Genomic DNA, 19,561 nt, shown 5'->3' on the forward strand with positions numbered 1-19,561 from the left:
TGGTTTAATTGAGAATATTTAATCATTAAATGAATACCATGTTATATGCTTTTGATTTTGTATAAGTGTGTAAGAGATTAAGGTTGACCAAAGCTTGGAAAATAGCCTAGGTATATTCCACACAGGCAGAGACACAACCATGTGTCTCAGCCGTGTATGGAACACGACTTTGGGACACGGGCGTGTGGAGCCTTAAAGCATGAAATTTCCAAGATTTTCGTAAGTTCTCGGTTTAGTCCCGAACCCTTTCTAAAGTATGTTTTGGGCTTCGTAGACTCAAATAAGGGACTATGTGTAAGTGAATGAACGTTTTGAAATATGAATGAAATTTTATGGCCCGTATTTTAGTTTAATGTTTGTATGTTTGTCCGGTAACGCCTCGTACCTTATCCTGGCCTCGGGTACGGGTAAGGGGTGTTACAAGTTTGGTCTCTTAATTTCGTAAAATGGATAGTTAATTAGGTACAAGAACTAAATTGTAAAAATGGTCAAAGTTAATCGCTATAGATTTTTAATTAACTGAAGGACCAATTAAGCAATTAGGCCATAATTATATGGCCAAACTGTGGTGGGGACTATTTGTAACCCACCAATTTTTTTATTTAAGCTTAATTTTAATTAAACATAGGTTGATTAAGTTAATCATAATTAGTTAATAAACTAATTGAAGTATATAAGCAAAAATAAAATTAAAAAAAGTCATTTCCTTGTCATCTTCTTCTCAAAGAAAAGAAAAAGCTAGGGTTGAGCTTTCAATCTTTCGGTTCTAAATAGGAATGTTCAATTTAGTCATTTTCTTGTAATTTTTTTTATTTTTTTATGTTGTGAGAACTTAATTTAGCTAGCTTATGTACCAATTTATAAAACTATTAAAGTTTTTAAAATTTTCCATTGATGAATGCTTAATGAAATTGGTACTAAATTATTAGATTTTAAGCTTAGAAGTGAAAAACATTAGTTTGTAAAGTTTAATTGTTAGTTTTTGAACATAGGGAATAAAGTATATAAATTTCAATTTTGAGATGAAATTTCTATAATTATGGATAATATAGAATCTTAAAATGATGTAATTGAGATCGATTTCAAAATTATAGTTGAAATTTGAAAGTTATGGCAATTTCGGTTTTAAGGACTAATTGAATAAAATGTAAAAATTTAGGGGCATTTGAATAATAAAATTGAATTTATACATACATATAATAAGATTATATAAGATGTTTGGAATCGATAGATTGAATTGAATTATTATATAGATCAAGATTTGAACCAAATTGAGGATAATCGAGGAAAAAAAATTATTGATTAGCCCTTAGAGAATTGCTCCTTTGTTGTTTTGCCAGTTAAGTTCATATGAAATTTACTATGTTGTTTTATGTTATGTTTGAACTTTATTATAATGATTACTAGTTTCTATAAATGTAACTTTGGTGGTTTTGGCATCTAAAGGACTACATTGTAAAGTATGGAATATTTGGCAATTGCAAATAGGTACAAAATACTGAATGGATACGAAATGTTTTATATCATTAAATGATATATATATGATGATGTTACAAGGATTGAAATACGAATACAATATTAAAGCTCGTGTGAACTTTGTAAAGGATTAAGATACCTATGGCATTGCATTAGAGTCAAATATAAAAATGATCAGAGATTTACATGGTTATTTGAGATCTAACATTTGTTGCGGATTCTCGATTCAATATGTTAACTTGTGTGAGCAACCCTGATCAATGTCAGCTTGTGTGAACACTACAGTCCCGTGTATCTGACTTCGTTTTACTAAGGTCTAGTCAGGCTAGAAAACAATAATCTAATGAAAATGGAAGTATTGAAATGATTTGTGTGACACCCCAAACCCAATCATGATGGACCAGTGTAGCCACCTAAGTGACTCTTCAACTAACAACCTCCCAAGACACACCTCGACCTTATAACACCTCAATCATATCCATTTATTAGTTATTTATTAATGCGGAAGCAATTTGTGAACCAATTTTAAACTTTTTATAAGTAATTTAACCTAAGGGCATTTTTTTCATTTTATCACCTACGGTTAAACTAACAAGAATTTAGATCTATACATTTACCAACCCTCTTTTAGTAAATTTATGTAAGCCCTAAAAATTTCAGCTTAATCCTAATTTATTTTCTATGTCTAATTCAAGTTTTATCATTAAGAACTAAATCGTAACAATTTCAAACTATTAGTATTATGGTCGAATATTAAATTGAGTGTGTTTCTAACAAATTTGATCAATTACAAGTCTAATCCTAAAATTTTATCAAGTTTGCTTATCATTTACGGCTCTAATTAGACTTATCAAGTTACAAGACTAATTTGTAATATAAACGAACTAGAGAACCAATTTAAGAAAAAAACTAGAATTCAAACCCCTAATAGTCCATTGTAGTTTTTTTATACGAAAAATTCAATTTTAAACCCGATTTTGAGAATTTTTAATGGCCAATTAAACCCTATTTAGCTACAATTAAATATCATGCATATTCATACACCTTCAATTGAATTTATTAACATCGATTAAGCCTCAATTAAATAGAATTAAACATTCAATTTCATGCATATCACCCACCAGTTAATTCAAACAAGTGGCATACCTTAGTCGCTAGTAAGCCACTCCATGGAAGCTTCATTTAAAGAATGGTTAGTGTAAACATCATACCTTACACATCGTGTTATCAAGGAACAATACACTATAAATTATTCAATAATCATGTAACACCCCTTACCCGTATCTGAGGCCGGGCTAAGGTACGAGGCGTTACCAGACAAACATACAAACATTAAACTAAAATACGAGCCATAAAATTTTATTCATATTTCAAAGCATTCATTCTCTTACACATAGTCCCTTATTTGAGTCTACGGAGCCCAAAACGTACTTTAGAAAGGGTTTGGGACTAAACCGAGAACTTACGAAAATCTTGGAAATTTCACGCTTTAAGGCTCCACACACCCGTGTCCCAAAGTCGTGTTCCATACACGGCTGAGACACATGGTCGTGTCTCTGCCTCTGTGGAATATACCTAGGCTATTTTCCAAGCTTTGGTCAGCCTTGATCTCTTACACACTTATACAAAATCAAAAGCATATAACATGGTATTCATTTAATGGTTAAACATCCTCAATTAAACCACAAACATAACATTTGTATGTCATCATACATGTGTCTCTCATACTCATTTTGCATTGTTTATTATAGTACCACTTATACATTTATACCAAGATTATCATCTTACCAAATATCTTCAGCTTAATCATCAAGCATTCATATTTAAAGCTAGATCATATCTTTATAAAATACCACGATTCAGATGCGCAGAATAACATGTTTTCCTGAAACATTTCAATTCAATTCCATACCCAACAAGCATTACATTGAGACTAGTCATATATATATATATATACATGTCATGATACATAACATTCTCTTTTTGTTTTCTTATAAACACATATCATTTATTTCATTATATCAATATTTCATATACCATAGTTTCCATGTATTCCACATATATTTATTTTCCTCCTCCTCCTCTCCATTCCACATCCTTAATGTATATAGCATTCTTGTAAGTACGATTTCACAATTTACTAATAAATGTTCACATCAAACTGTCCACACGAGTCATAGTCACTTAATTATTTATAATTTGAGCTAAAGAGATCCAAATTAAGATCCGTAAATTTCTTCTGAAACTAGACTCACATATCTTTCCACCATCAAAATTTTCATAATTTTTGGTTTAGCCAATTAGTACAGTTTATTCATTAAAATTTCCCCTGTTTCACTTTCTGACAGTTCTGACCTCTCTTCACTAAAAAATAATTATCTCACAGTACAGAACTCGGATAATGTTCTTGTTGATTTATCTTGAAAATAGACTCATTATGGATTTTAAAAATATAATTTTTTAGCCTCTAATTATTTTTCTCCAAATTTTTGTGATTTTCCAAAGTCAGAACAGGGGATCACGTAATCATTTTGAATCAGTCTCACAAAAACATAAATATCTCAAGATATAGAACTCCTTTGCTTTCTATATTTATTTTATATGAAAATAGACTCATTAAGATTTAATTTCATATCTCATTCAGTCTCTGATTCAATTTATACTATTTTTGGTGATTTTTAAAAGTCACATCACTGCTACTGTCCAAAACAGTTTTATTGCTAATTCACTCTTTCACACTTTCTTTGTATTAACCTCATTTTAACATACATATCACAAATCATTTTCACCACATTTCATACATCACAAGTATAGGCCCATGATCACAAGGTCACCATAAAATCATCCTCATGTATAACTTACTTGTTTATAACCTTACCACATACTGGTCACTTAATGAACACATCATTCACATAACCAAGTTCCTGCACTTATTCATCACAAAACTCACACAGTAATACATAGAGAGTCTCGCGTTGAACACTTCGGATCAATCCTCAATACTTGGTGGTTTCAGGACATAGCTCCACCCATCATATAGTTCGGCTCTCTTGTACACATGGTGAACACTTAGTACCACCCATGTGACCTAGCCAGTTTATCTCGTAGCTCTTTTGTCTACATGGTGTCCTTCACTTGGAACCACGCATGCGACCTAGCTGCATATATCCCGTAGCTCTCTTGTCTACATGGTGTACACATAGTATCACCCATGCGACCTAGCTACATCATAATGTCTTGTAGCTCTCTTGTACACATGATGTGCACTCAGCACTATACATGTGACCTAGCTACATACCATCTGTATCATCCAATATTTCCGAAGGTTCAACTGGGATTTCTCTCTCTTTTCCAACAATTTCACCAATCAAGTAATTATCCACAAACATATTTCCAATATTTTTATAAAATATCATAATACAAGTAATAGTGATGTATTACTTACATATAAACTTACATCTTATTTAATATCAACGCAATAACATTAAATTACACATTGTCTTATTAAAAATCATATGAACTTACAATTTCCCATAATATCCATAATCATAGAAATCACATTTATGTATGATAATTCAATGCACTTCATGTACCATAGACATATTTTTAAATCAATTCATAAACTTGGCACCATAATCATTTAATTTAACATAATTCAATTAATTCACTAAATTTAACTTTCAAATACAAATTACAGCATTATTGTTGTATTATTATCATACCAACTTACATACTTTCAACACCTCAGAGATCATAGTAAATATATCAATTTTACATTGAAACATGCATAAATTAATGCTTATTATACATATGAACTTACCTTGATATTAAAACGGCCATTTTACCAACTTTCCCAATTTTCAATTTTTCTCTCATTCTAGGTTCAAATCTCATTTTCCGGGATCTAAAACATCATATTTTACTTATTTAATTAATGTACTATTCAAAACAGTCCTTAACTCAAACTTTAGAAAAATTACAATTTTGCCCCTAAACTTTTGCATATTTACACTTTTGCCCCTAGGCTCGGAAATTAAACTTCATCCCTTATTCTTATGTTTTATGACATGATGATCACTTTTCCCTTCTATGGCAACATCAAATTCTCACTCTAACATATACTTATGACTATTAGGTATTTTTACCAATTAAGCCCTTTTGCTCGTTTTCACTTAAAACCGAGTAGCACAAGTTGTCTAACATAACTTAAAACCTCATATTGTATCATAAAACACCAGAATACACAAATTTTACCTATGGGTATTTTTCCAAATATGAACCCTAGGTTGAATTATTGCTAGCATAAGCTAAATCAAGTTACCGGGACTCCAAAAACGTAAAGAACTTGAAAAACAGGGTTAGAACGGACTTACAATTGAGCTTGGGAAGCTTGAAAACCCTAGCCATGGAGTCTCCCTTGGTATACACGTCCATGGTGAAGAAGATGAGCAAAATTGGCTTTTAATTTTGTATTTTAATTCATTTTACCCCTAAATAACCAAAATACCCTTATTACTAAACTTTCCAAAAATTCCATCCATGTCCAATTTTTGTCCATAACTTAGAAATTGTTCAAATTGCTATTTAAGACCTCCTAATTAATATTTCAAATCAATTTCATACTAGAAACTTCTAGAATACAAGTTTTACAACTTATTCAATTTAGTCCCTAACTTCGAATTAAGCACCTTATGCATAGAATTTCTTCACGAAATTTTCACACAATCATGCAATCATATCATAGACCTCAAAATAATCATAAAATAATTATTTATATCTCATATTTTGTGGTCCCGAAACCTTTGTTCCAACTAGACCCAATTTTGGGCTATTACAAATCAAACTCAAACATACATATATGATATTATAAAACCATCCAAAATTAAAAATGTCCAATATTCAAGTCCAATTATGACCTTAAACTAAGTCCTAGAAGTTCCACAATGCCCGATTAACATCTCTAAGACATGTAACTAAATCTCTACCGAGCCTTAATCTCTTGGAACTCTCTTGCTTGGCTCCTCAGCTCCTTAATCTCGTCAGCTAACTGCACGAATGTGAGAGTGTGAGATTAAAAAGCTTAGTGAATGTTAAACACGAGTAAATTAGCACCCAAATCATGCTTAAATTGAAACCAACCAAATACAAATTTTCAATCATAATATCAATCCATAATAGTTCAATGTCATATGCTCAACCATGTATCAAAAATCATAATTAATCATGGCATATAATCATCAATTTAGCATACAACATTTCATACATTTATATTGGCATGCATATACCAACATGGCTTAATTGGGTGATCATACATCGAATAAATAGATCTCCTTACTCCCAATTAGAATCGAAATCATACCCGGATTGAATGGGCCGAGGCCACACGCTCCCTTGTATCACCTCAAATCAGTCTCGTTGAGTAGAGACACAAGCTCAGCACTCTCTTATCTACTCCAAATCAATCCACCTAAAGCCTCATTGCTCACAAATAACATATCAATATGGTGAGTACTCACAAATCCTATGGCATGCCAACTATATCCAATGGATCCACCATGCTATAATGCCAATAACATAATTTCAGTCAATAATGTGCTCAATTTAAAGTGCCAAAATGCATATGTGAATCATGTAACATAACCATTTTAACATCAAATTAAATCTAGCATACCAATTACCTATTATTAATGTTCATTTATCAATTGAAATATCAACATACCATGAACCAAAAACCCCAACATACTTGCTTAGCTCACCATTATAATCAATCAAATCAAGCATATAAAATCATTAGATGCTCACTTACCAACACTTAACAAAAATTTCATCACTTAAACATATATCAATAATCTTGCAAAATTAACCAACCAAAACTCAATTAAATATTTGCAATCATTAATTAATCATCCAATAAGCATAAGTAAGGGTCAATTTACCAAATCACCCTTTAATAACACTCACCATACAACTAACTCAACCAAAACCAAGTGATCAACCAAGCAAATCCAAGCTTCAATTTCAATTAGCTTGATCCTCTTCAAGATTCGAAGCTTCAACAGAGATAAAGTAGATATTACCACATTTCAAAAGATATAATAAACACAAATTTTCATCAACCAGGCTACACGAAATTCTTACTCAAAGTTACCTTACCGGATTTGTATCATAAAGTCGAAAACTCGATTCATCACAAAATCGATCACTCCAGCCCTCCTAATCACTTCCAAACATCAATACTAGACCAAATAAACATATCCTAAGCATCAATTTCACAAAAATCTAGAAAATCGGTTCATGAAGATGATGAAATTCGAATTTCTTTAAATTACCTTACAAAACATTTTAATCTTAATAAATAAGATAAAAAAAACCTTCTAATGGATCCATTTTGAGTTGGAACATCTATTGATTCGTGGATTTCCTCTCAAAATTCAAGATCCACCATTAAAGCACCTTAACCTTTTGAAGAAGATGACATTGATAAAAAAAATCATGTAATTATCACTCAAATAATGTAAATATGCTTTTAATCATCATAAAAATAAGTTTCGTAAGTGCGATTAAGACTCGATCTTATTTGTGTATCATATTATGAAAGTGTTTAGGACATAAATGTATGTTTGAATGATATATTTACTATTTATTTGATGGCAACGAATGTAACATCTTGTAGTTCGGACCCGGCAATCCGGTCGAGCAAGGGGTGTTACATTTCTGTTCAAACAAAGACTAGAGCATAACAAAAAAGAACAAGAGGAGAAAATGGTAACATAAATTTCTTTCTTTTTTTCCAATTTGATTGTTGGATATTGCTCTTGTTGGTTGGTTGCTATGATGCATTCCTCTTAAGGGGAATGGTTTTCTTTCGAAATATAGCTTGGTGATTGGGAGTCTTTTTGGTCTTGTGACAAAAAAAAGGGAGATAAATGAATGATAAGGAGTTTGAGTTTAATAGGTTGTTGCTGTTGTTGCTTGTTGCTGATGATTTTAGTTGTTGATATTGACTGTTTTAAGGGGAGGAGTTGAGTTGTTTCTGAATTTGCTGCCATAAAGTCTTCTTTATCCTTGTTACTGCTACTTAGAAGCTTTTGTTGCTACTTAGAAGTTTAGGAGGAGCTTATTAGTTTTATGATTTTGTTGTTATATTACTACCTTTATGCTATTATTTTTCTAATGATATATTAAACATATTTCTTAAGTTACTTATTCAATTTATATTTTATATCTTATGTGTGTTTATGGCATGAGGATAGGACTATTTGTCATTTTCTTATGTTTTATCAAAAACCAAAAGGGGGAAATTGTTGAGACCATAGTTGCCTAATGCTAATGTTTAAACGACTTGTTTAAAAAACTATCTAGACAAACTTTCAAGACAGTCTAAGTGTTATTTTGTTAGTTGCATTTTTTTACCTAGACCTCCATAATTGTTTTCTCTATAAGCAAATGAATTTCGGAACATGTTATATTTCATCTCATATCATGATAATCGAGTTTGGCTAATTGTGGAAACCATGAGATCAACATTCCATTAAGTTTCATCCTTATCCTAAGATATTTATTTGGTGATTAAATTGTTGATTTATCTTGGCTAATAAAACCTTATTTTGAGATAATTATTAGAGATAATTCAAAAGATAAATTAATATTATCATCAAGAGTTTTACCTTAACCACGATTACAATCAGAAACAGAATGAAGATAATGTATTGGTAAGAATGTTAGACCATAAAGAAGCTATCATATCTCATTTAAGTTAGGCTAGCCTATTTTTAGGATTCCATACTTTGGGACTTTATGTCCATAATGATGTCATGCTTGTTTTTGGGACTCCGAAGAAACAAATCTTGACCGAATCCATATTTTCCCAATGGATCTAATCTGCTCATGGTAAAACTTTATACGGGTTCAATATGCTTTATCTTCAATGAATGACCCAACATCCAATGCAAGTTGAAGCATATGGTTGTCTGGTTGGTTAAATGTTGTTAATGAAAATAGTAATTCATTATCCTTAACAATAGATTGCATTGCCACGCATCATAGGTGCTCATGTCAAATGATTTGTAACAAGTTGAGATTATCTATTGGGGGTACAATTACTTCTTCTGTAAAATGTAAATTGAGCTTTAATCAATAAGTGATTGAATCAATTGTCACAAAGTAAGATTGATAAATCTAAAGTGCATTAACAAATCTCTTTATACTTATTTCTCTCATCTTATTTACTTATTACCTCTATTCTATTCAAAAGTGTTCAAACATCTATTTAAATATCAATTTGGACATCAATTTAAATAAAGATCAAACCAATATTCTTACTATATTGCCACCTTTTTTCCTTGGCTTAAGAGTATAAAAGGCCCTCAAACATTTTCAAAAAAAAAATTAAGATCCTATTTTTTTCACTCAATTGGATACTTAAACTTTCAAAATACATAAAAAAAACCTCAAACTTTTTCAATAAAAAATAATTAAGCCCCTACTTTTTTTTGTTGCACTCAATTGCCAAAATGTATTAAAAAACTTTTTAACCGTTATCTTCAACGATTGATCATTAAAGATAAGCACCCCTAATTTTTTTAATTATAATCATCACGTATCACAGCTACAATATGATATGTGACAAAAATGATACGAAAATAAAAATTAATAAAAAATTATAAAATTTTATTAATTTTATTAATTTTAGTGGATGTGTGCTTCATATTGTCCAAGGATGTGACCACTTTATCAGCCTCACGATCTCTTGCCTCAATCAAAAGATATTACTTGCAGCGTATTTCCTTCGTTCTTTTTTTTTTTCTTTTTCTTTCTGCTGATATTGGTCCCATTAATCGAGCTCGCCTCGATTGGGCGTATGAACACTTAGTCTTTCTTAGTTTTTGAGTTGACTGGGCCAACAGATGCCCAGAATTTCTAACCAATTTTTTTGCTCTAATATGATTTGCTTGAAGTCACCAACGGTTCTTGTGAAATAGTAGGTATAACGTCATTGTTGCTTGATTGGTCTTCCATAGTGGGATCTCAATTTCTCTTAGTATTAGTTGCCTTTTAAAGGCCCTCAAATCTCAATCGCTTTTCCTTCAAAATAAAGAAATTATTCTCAATAGCTTTTCCCACGATCCTTGTCCTTCTCTCATTACCCTCCAGTCAATGAGGATCCATTGTATGAAGCTTTCCACCACTCTTCGAGCTACCGATGACTGCTTAACTTCTGTCTCATCCCAAGTACTATTGTCCCATTTGTTTCACAATCCAGTACAACATCTTTTTTAATCGTAAACCGCTTGTCCCTTCAGTATAGTGATGATTAATCCTCTCGATTCATAAATTCATTCAGAGCCTCCATGTTTCACTATGATACTGTTTACTTTAAATCGAAACATAGATTGGTGATCATTTGTTCATAAAGGTTGGATTCAGCAGCCAGAGCATGCATAGGATGTAAATACATTAAGAAACCATGAACAGAAGATGAATTAATGTGAAAGCTAATGCAAAAACTGTGTTTAGCCAAGTCAAAATATTATCTAAAATTTGAACCAATTGGATTTTTATTGGAACATATCGATTCGCCAATTTCCACTAAAAGAAACAGAATAATATTAATATAAACATTACTGTTATTATCGTCGTCGTCACCATCAGAAAGGAAATATTCTTCTCATCCATAGCCTTTAAAAAAGGCTATGTAGGAAGGTGTCCTAAGATATTTTTCCAATTTCATCACTTGATGACTCTTGAGGCAAGTAAATCATAACTTTCTTGATTGAATATTTTAAATCTTTCAAGAATTATAGAAGTAACTAAGCATAGATACACAAGCAAGGATTTGTATATCAATCAATAATGAACTACCACAGATCAAGAATCGGATTATTATATAAATCTATATATATATATTGGTTAATCCTCATCAAATTCCAAAACCAAAAAAAAAAGGATTTGACTGAGAAAAAAATTAAATTATTTTTGCGGATTCATAAAATCAAGAGAAACTAAAGAGATTGCTCAGTGGTGGCGATAAAGTTATAGGTTCGATTCTGCCAGCGATTTTTCTTCAACCAAAATTATCAGAAGAGGGAGCTGTGAATCCTCATCGCAACCTCAAATTTGTCACCAAAAAAAGTTTAATATCGGGAAAAAATGTTTTAACGAAATAGAAAAAGGAGCAAAGATCGCTCAGTTCAGCGGGGTGGTCGACACGCAAAGTTCTCAAAAAGATGAGAAGCCTGCATTCCGGTCTGTTGAGCTTGAATTTATGGAGTCATCACCGCGATCTACTATCAAAACAATATCTCCAATGAACAACAATTTTATTTTAAAATAACTCCGAAAATTGAAAAAAAAAACCAAATTCAACGGAAAACAGTGGTTAATAAGATTAGCAGTGAGGAGAGCGAGATGTGATATAACTGTGATGGCTATATATTTATAGGAGTGAAAATTAGGGTTTTATTAGAGTTCATAAACCTAAATTTGATGGGTAAACTGAAGCTCGTGTAAAATTATTCGGGTCTTAGTTCCGGCCCTAATTCTCTATTTTCTTTGGGCTTAACAGAGAAAACAGACCCGAATAGGCCTTTAAAGAAAAGAAAATTCCCCATTATTTTTTTTCTAAAATTTGCATAAATTAAAATTCATAAATTTGGAGGTTTCATTAAAATAATACGAAAAAAATAATTGCAATGGGGTGGAAAAAATAATTACGTTTCAATGGTACACACCAACTATAAAAATTAATATTTTAATAATAATAAATTAATAAAATGGATCGTTTTGAACAATAAAAAAATGATATCATTAACATGTCAAGCAATATTGCTTTTAAAAATAATATTTTAATAGTAAATATATTTGGTCACCAAATATAATATTGATATAGCTTTCTTTTGATTGATATAATAATAAATTTAGCCATAATATTTTACACATCTTATTAAGTTGATTCAATTTCTAAAAATCTTAATAGATTTCGCCCTCAACTCGTTTACACCTTATCAACTTGGTTATTATTCTAAATATTCAAAAATTTATAATTTTAAAATTTTAAAAAAATAAAATTATAAAAATAAAACAACTCAGCTATTTTTTTATGAAATAAAATTGAATTATAAAATTATAAATTATAAAATTATAAAACAAAAATATAAAATTAAAAGAAAAAGTGAAAGGGTGATTGTAAAAGGGTGCTGCCCCTTTTGGCAACACCCTTTTAAATTAAATATTATTTTTATTTATTTTATTTATTTTTATTCAAATATTTATTTTTATATGTGGTGTTATTTGACATGTTGGTGGTATCACTTTTTACAGTTCACAAACGACATAACTATTTTTTCCCACCCTATTTTGTAATTATTCTTTTTTTTCATAATATTTTAGTAGAACCCCGTAAATTAATATGATATATTATGTGATCAAACTTGACACGTTAATATAAAATTCATTTTCTTCAAGAAAATTAAATTGAAGGCTTCGCTAAACTATAATAGAGGTTATCCAATTATGGTTTTTTTTATTGGTTATTTAATTATGAAAAGTTATAAAATGATTACTTAACTATTTAAATTTATCTTTTTTTAGTCATCAGCTAGATAATATAAAAATAAAAACACCCAAAAATCCAAGACAGTTGGGTGCAGGAGCAAAGTTAGAAAAAAAAAATGTGGGTGGAATTAAATTGTATAGTTTTGCAATAGTAAAATGCAATTTCATCATTTCAATAGGCTATATCTTTCTAATTTTTAAAGGATTAAATCAAATTATTATCTTTTGGAGAGGGCAAAATGTAATTTTATCATTACTAATTTAAAATTTTATAATTTATAAAATGGACTAAATGGAAAATTTTCCATTTTAGGAGGACCGGGCTCCTGCCAGCCTCTTGGCTCCACCACTAGTTGGGTCACAAAACTGAATAGTTAGATGATTATTTTATAACTTTTCATAATTGAGTAACTAAAAAAACCATAATTGAGTGAGCACTGATGTATAGTTTACTCCTAAAGTTTTTAATTAATTTTGTTATATAACCACTCCAATGATATTAATGCTTTGTCCCATTGTTTTCAAAAGTGCTTTTAAAGGTAGAAGAAAGAATATATATATATAGCTTTTGCTTTTAAAAAAAAAACACGGTAAAATGAAACTTTTAACCCTTATGTATAATCTATTGAATTTTATGTAATATTTATATTGGGTATAAGATTGTTTTTTAATTGAAATTATTTTAAATATATAACATTATATATATTTAAATCTGTAATTTTTATATTTTAATAATATTTAGAATATTGATTATATATTTAAATTGAAAATTTTCAAATAATTAATATTAATTACTTATAATATTTAAAAATTATATTTCGTATATCAAAATATTAATAATGAGTTACAACAAATTATTTTTTATATTCTTATTATAATATCATAATATTAACAAATTTGAACATTATTTAAATGCATATTTTTTATTTCAGAACATCATGTTTAAAATGGACATTTTATTTCTCAAAAAGCATAAAATCAAAAATTGCATATATCATTTACGACGTTAATCACTTTGGCGCTTATTCTTTTTCTTAACCACTTTATAATGTTATTTAAATCAGACTAGCAGAGCAGATTGAAAACCGTCCAATATACCAGCTCGAAGAAAAAGGTTAAACTAATTAGCCTATAAACTGTATTGAACCGCAGTCGAAGCACAAACTGAAAATTGGTTAAACCGAGTTTTTTATTTTTCTCTTCAAAATCAGTAGGTGTTTACAATATTTTCTAACTTTACAAATTAAATTTTGCAATAATAGTAAATATATATACATTGGCTCTAGTGCTGGTTTAGATCTAAGAATATCCAATTTCTCAATTTCATTTCCAAATTGACCTATATATGATGTTGCTTTTTTGTCTACTTTTTCCCCTTTTAACTTCTATTAGTTTAGATTGTCAATAAAAACGAAATGATTAATGATGTAATCTTAGGACTTTTTTTAAAATATTGAATTAAATATAAACACAATTGAAATAGACAAAAAGAAAAAAAAATGGCAATCTTGAATTAAGAGCTAAACCCCTAAATAAAATGACATTTTTTTTAAAACTAGGGGTTTTCTCTTTTCATCCTGTTCATCTACTACATTTTCTACTTCTTTAAAAGAGGTTTTGGTTTCTTTGTATTTACATTTCATCCTTGAACCCTAGGTGATGGTTTAGTATCTGGCAACATCTTCAAAATGATTCCTATGGATATCAACAACAATCCTGACCCGTGGCGTTCGGTTAATGGTTTTGTAAATATCATGTACAACAACAACAAAGTTACAACTTTTCTAGCAGTTGTTGTCATGGCAATTGTAACTGAAAATAACAATCAAGGATAAAACAAACACTTGACTGATGAATGTAGCCATGGCTTCAAACACTAGAACACAGTAAACGTACGGATGTTGAGAACAAAAAATCCACGACTTAAAGAGTCTCTTGTTAGAACTATTGGCACAAGAAAGTAATCCCAATTATTGTTGAGCAATAAAACATCTCCATCTATGTTGTTTCTGAATTCATAGTGAAAATTGCTTTTGAAAATTTCCCAAAAATGCATTTGTTGGGGATCGACCCGATTAAATAATGAACAAGTAAAAATAGCGAAAGAAATTAAAAAATTGAACACACAAATTTAATGTGAAAAAACCCTCCAAAAAGAATAAAAAATCAATGGCAAAGATAATTTCACTATGATGGCAAAAGAACAAAGAGTACAAAATATGAAGATAAAAAACTAAACCCCGAAAACCTAAAAACAAAGAACCCTCGATACATAAACACAAAATCCTATAAAAGTGTTATGCGTTCTAATCTCTAATGGGTGTATTTTCTAAGGTTGTAGAATAACCTATTTATAGGCTAAATTCATAGGTTAAATAATAATAAAATAATCTCGATTAATTAGAATTTGATTGAAACAAATAAATAGAGTTTAACTAGAAGATTATTTCTCAAACTTGACAGAAATAGGATTATTTCTCAAACTTGACTGAAATAGGAGTCACATTTAACAAATCTCCACATTGACTCATATTTCCACAACGCCATCTTTGCAAAAGCCCATCACGGGCTTATCTTGAACTGTACAAGGAATTAACTAAGTCGAATCTATTCTTAGAAGCTGAAAGACTTCTAGCCTTCAACTTGTACACTGCCAAATCAAAACTAACTCGGGTTTGATTTTTACAAACACAGTGCCCTAACTTCTCAAAACATGCATCCAAAAGAAAACCTCTCTTTAAGAAATGATCATACCTTTTTCCATCTTATGACCAAGTTGCCTCTGCTCCAAACGAGTTGACTTTGACTTTGTAACGAACGAGGGACGTTCGATTTCACCGGTCACTATGGAACCTTCCAAAATATAAAGACTTTCTGTCATTTTACCTTTTAACAAAACGAGAACTCCACGAGATACCTTAATGCCGCTTAACTCAATATTGATTATGCATCCTTTCAAGTCTAAAATACTCAACGAGATGAGATTCTTTCGTGAATCAGGTACATACCTAAAATCTAAGAGTATCCTAATCGTCTCATCGTGCATTCTAATTTTAACAGTACCAATACTAATTACCATACTAGATGAATTGTTTCCCATGTGCACAACTCTACCTTCAACTAAACTGGAGAACCATTCTATATTGGAACACATGTAGAAAGAACATCCCGAATCTAGGATCCACTCGGACGTAAGCTTGAAGTTATCGCTCATTGTCACTAACAAGAAATCATCACTGCTTTCATCGACCAAATAAGCACCAGCTACATCTTCCTCGTTACTCTCAGCAGCTTTTTTATTTCGCAGTTTATAACAATCTATTTTGACGTGACCTAACTTTTTACAATAGCGACACCTTTTGTCTCGCTTCTTTGATGCTACCAAAATGGAAGCTTGCCTATTTGCCTTGCTATCCGAACCAAACTCATTGTCGAGTTTGTCTCTACTCAACAAATGACCATTCATATCTTCGAATGAGAGTTTGTCTTTACCATAAATTAGGGTCTCCTTGAAAGACTTATATGAAAGTGGCAAAGAGCACAATAATAGCATAGTCTGATCTTTATCGTCACTCTGAACCTCAGCGTTCTTTAAATCATTTAAAAGAATAATGAATTAATTGATGTGATCTTTAAGAAGCTCACATTCGTTCATGCGAAACGTAAATAGACATTGTTTCAACACTAAACAGTTAGCTCGCATAAAGAGTTTCTAACCTTTTCCTTAAGGCAAATAAGGTCTTCTTCATCAATACCTCCTACAATATCGTATTTGCGAGGCATAACTGGATTGCATACAAGGCATTTTCATCAAGATCTTCCTATTCTGTTTGATTTAGATTCTCAAGCTTTTTCCTGATAACAACCTTTTTCAAGTCGGTTTGAACTAGAATTGCCATCATCTGAACTTGCCACAGATTGAAATTTGTGACACCATCGAACTTATCAATTTCAAACCTTGTTACTGCCATATCTGAATGGGCTGATCTACAAAAATTGAACTAGCTCTGATACCACTTGTTGAGGATCGACCCGTTAAACAACGAATAAGTAAAAATAGCAGAAGAAATTGAGAAATTGAACACACAAATTTAACGTGGAAAAACCCCTCCAAAGAGGATAAAAAAACATGGGCAAAGATAATTTTACTATAATGGCAAAAGAACGAAGAGTACAAAAGATGTAGATAGAAAAACTAAACCTTGAAAACCCAAAAACAAAGAACCCTTGAAATGTAAACACAAAATCCTCTAAAAGTGTTACGAGTTCTAATCCCTAATAAGTTTATTTTCTAAGGTTGTAAAAGAATCTATTTATAGGCTAAATTCATAAGTCAAATAATAATAAAATAATTTAGACTAATCAGAGTTTACTTGAAAAAAATAAATAGAGTTTAACTGGAAGATCATTTCTCAAATTTGACTGAAATAGAACTCACACTTACCAGCATCCATGATTAAAGCACCCGAAATCATTATCACATCAGTTATGCTAAAATTTGAAGATGTTTGAGCATCTACTGAGGTGAAAAGGATAAGACCAACCACAAGAAGTAAAGCAGAGATGTATTCATGAAATGGGTATTTCTTTCGTAAGTAAAGAATGAAGCCACCCATAATCATAACTGGCAGTACCTTGGTAAATTTAAACATAATTTGGGCAGGATAGTTAAGGTAAGCCAACGAACTGTTGGTTAATCCATAAGAATACCTGATAGTTTGACATATGTGTCCCATGGATTTACAATTTGCTTCATAATAAAGCCTTGAAGTCATATCTATAATACCCCATACCCGTACCTGAGACCAGGATAGGATACGAGGCATTAACGAGATTTTCAGAATAATTTCAATTAATTTATATTATTTAGTATTCATTTTCATGTTTCATGTAACATTCTTTTCATATATTCAAAAAAAATATCATATAAAGTACGATACAATACTTAAATTTTCATATTTACATGCTCATACAGGATATACGAACCTACCTGACTAAATTGCAGAAATACCAAGATTTAGGGGCATATTGGTGATTTACCATATTCCCAAATTTCACCCAATCTTAAATTGATAATTTCATTCAATTTATTAATTTAGATAATAAAAAAATTCATTCCTTTCAATTTAGTCATTTTCGACATTTTTACAAAATTACCCATAAAGTTTTACTTTTATTCAATTTAGTCCTTGAGCCAAAAACATACAAATTAGCCATGCTAGCTGAATATTCATACATATTTTTCCTCCTCCTCCTCTCCATTCCACATCCTTAGTATAAACAACACACTTGTAGGTAACATTATCCATAATTTTCACTATCTACTTATGTGAATATTCAAGCTGTCCATCTGTGTCATAGTCACTAAATTATTTTTATCTTCAGCTAAAAAACTCCAAATTAAGATCCTATAATTTTCCCTGAAACTAGACTCATATACCTTCTTACCATAAAAATTTCATAATTTTTGGTTGGGCCAATTAATACAGTTTATTCATTAAAGTCTCCCCTGTTCTGCTGTCTGACAGTTCTAACCATTCTTCACTAAAAATTAATTATCTTCTTGTACAGAATTCGAATGATGTCCTCGTTTGTTTCTATTGAAAATAGACTCATTCAGGATTCTAAACATATAAATTTAATCCCATAATTAATTTTATCCAATTTTTTATGATTTTCCAAAGTCAGAACAGGGGAACTCGAAATCATTCTGACCTTGTCTCACAAAAGTTATTGTATCTCATGATTTACAATTCCATTGCTTACATAATTTCTTTTATAAGAAACTAGACTCAATAATATTTAATTTCATATTTTATTCATCCTCTAATTCGATTTCTATAATTTTTTGTGATTTTTCAAAGTTAGACTACTGCTGCTGTCTAAAACAGTTTTAGTGCAAAATGTTGATTTCCATTTTGCCCCAAATTTCACAATTCATACAATTCAGTCCTTGCTCAATTAACCTCTCAATTAAGGTAATTTTCTCAATTAATACTTTTTCTAGACATTATAAGTTATTTCATAACTATTGAAATTCAGAATTTCCATATGAAACTCTAACTTCAAACTCTTTTACAATTAGGTCCCAAACATTCACTTTCTATTCAATTCTTTCAATAAAATCAGCATATAAATAATTTAAAGCTCTAATTCCATGCCAAATCATCATATACTTCCATTACATATTCATATCAACTTTCAATTTCTTTCATAGAATCAAAAACTAATGAATTCAACAAGTGGACCTTGTTGTAAAAGTCACAAAAACATAAAAATTTCAAGGAGAAAGCAAGAATTAAACTTACATGAAACTAGAGTATGAAAACCAGCTTGAACCCTCCTCCATGGCTGTTTTTCAGCTGATTAATATGAAGAGAAATGAAGAGAATTCCAGATATTCCAATTTAGTCCCATTTTTATTTAGCCAATTTTGGCAATTTTCCAATTTTTCCCTTATTTCATCCATTTCCTGATTTTTCTCAGCTATTGCGGCCCAAAATATCTCCTTTAGGACTATTTTCACTTTAGA

The 19,561-nt window shown here is 30.4% G+C and overlaps 3 non-coding genes and 1 pseudogene across 3 annotated transcripts; all 4 read right to left on the reverse strand.

Annotated features, from left to right (window-relative positions):
* Window positions 1–11,116: 11,116 nt before the first annotated feature.
* On the reverse strand, window positions 11,117–11,217 carry LOC121225468 (small nucleolar RNA snoR31/Z110/Z27). The gene has a single exon (XR_005923340.1). It is a non-coding gene; the product is annotated as a small nucleolar RNA snoR31/Z110/Z27 (small nucleolar RNA).
* Window positions 11,218–11,486: 269 nt separating this feature from the next.
* On the reverse strand, window positions 11,487–11,589 carry LOC121225582 (small nucleolar RNA R30/Z108). The gene has a single exon (XR_005923444.1). It is a non-coding gene; the product is annotated as a small nucleolar RNA R30/Z108 (small nucleolar RNA).
* A 66-nt stretch (window positions 11,590–11,655) lies between these two features.
* Window positions 11,656–11,760, reverse strand: LOC121225474 (small nucleolar RNA Z107/R87). The gene has a single exon (XR_005923342.1). It is a non-coding gene; the product is annotated as a small nucleolar RNA Z107/R87 (small nucleolar RNA).
* A 2,908-nt stretch (window positions 11,761–14,668) lies between these two features.
* On the reverse strand, window positions 14,669–17,800 carry LOC107891996 (UDP-galactose/UDP-glucose transporter 4-like; annotated as a pseudogene).
* Window positions 17,801–19,561: the final 1,761 nt, after the last annotated feature.

This window comes from Gossypium hirsutum, chromosome A03, assembly GCF_007990345.1.
Source record: "Gossypium hirsutum isolate 1008001.06 chromosome A03, Gossypium_hirsutum_v2.1, whole genome shotgun sequence".
NCBI classification, from domain to species: Eukaryota; Viridiplantae; Streptophyta; class Magnoliopsida; order Malvales; family Malvaceae; genus Gossypium; species Gossypium hirsutum.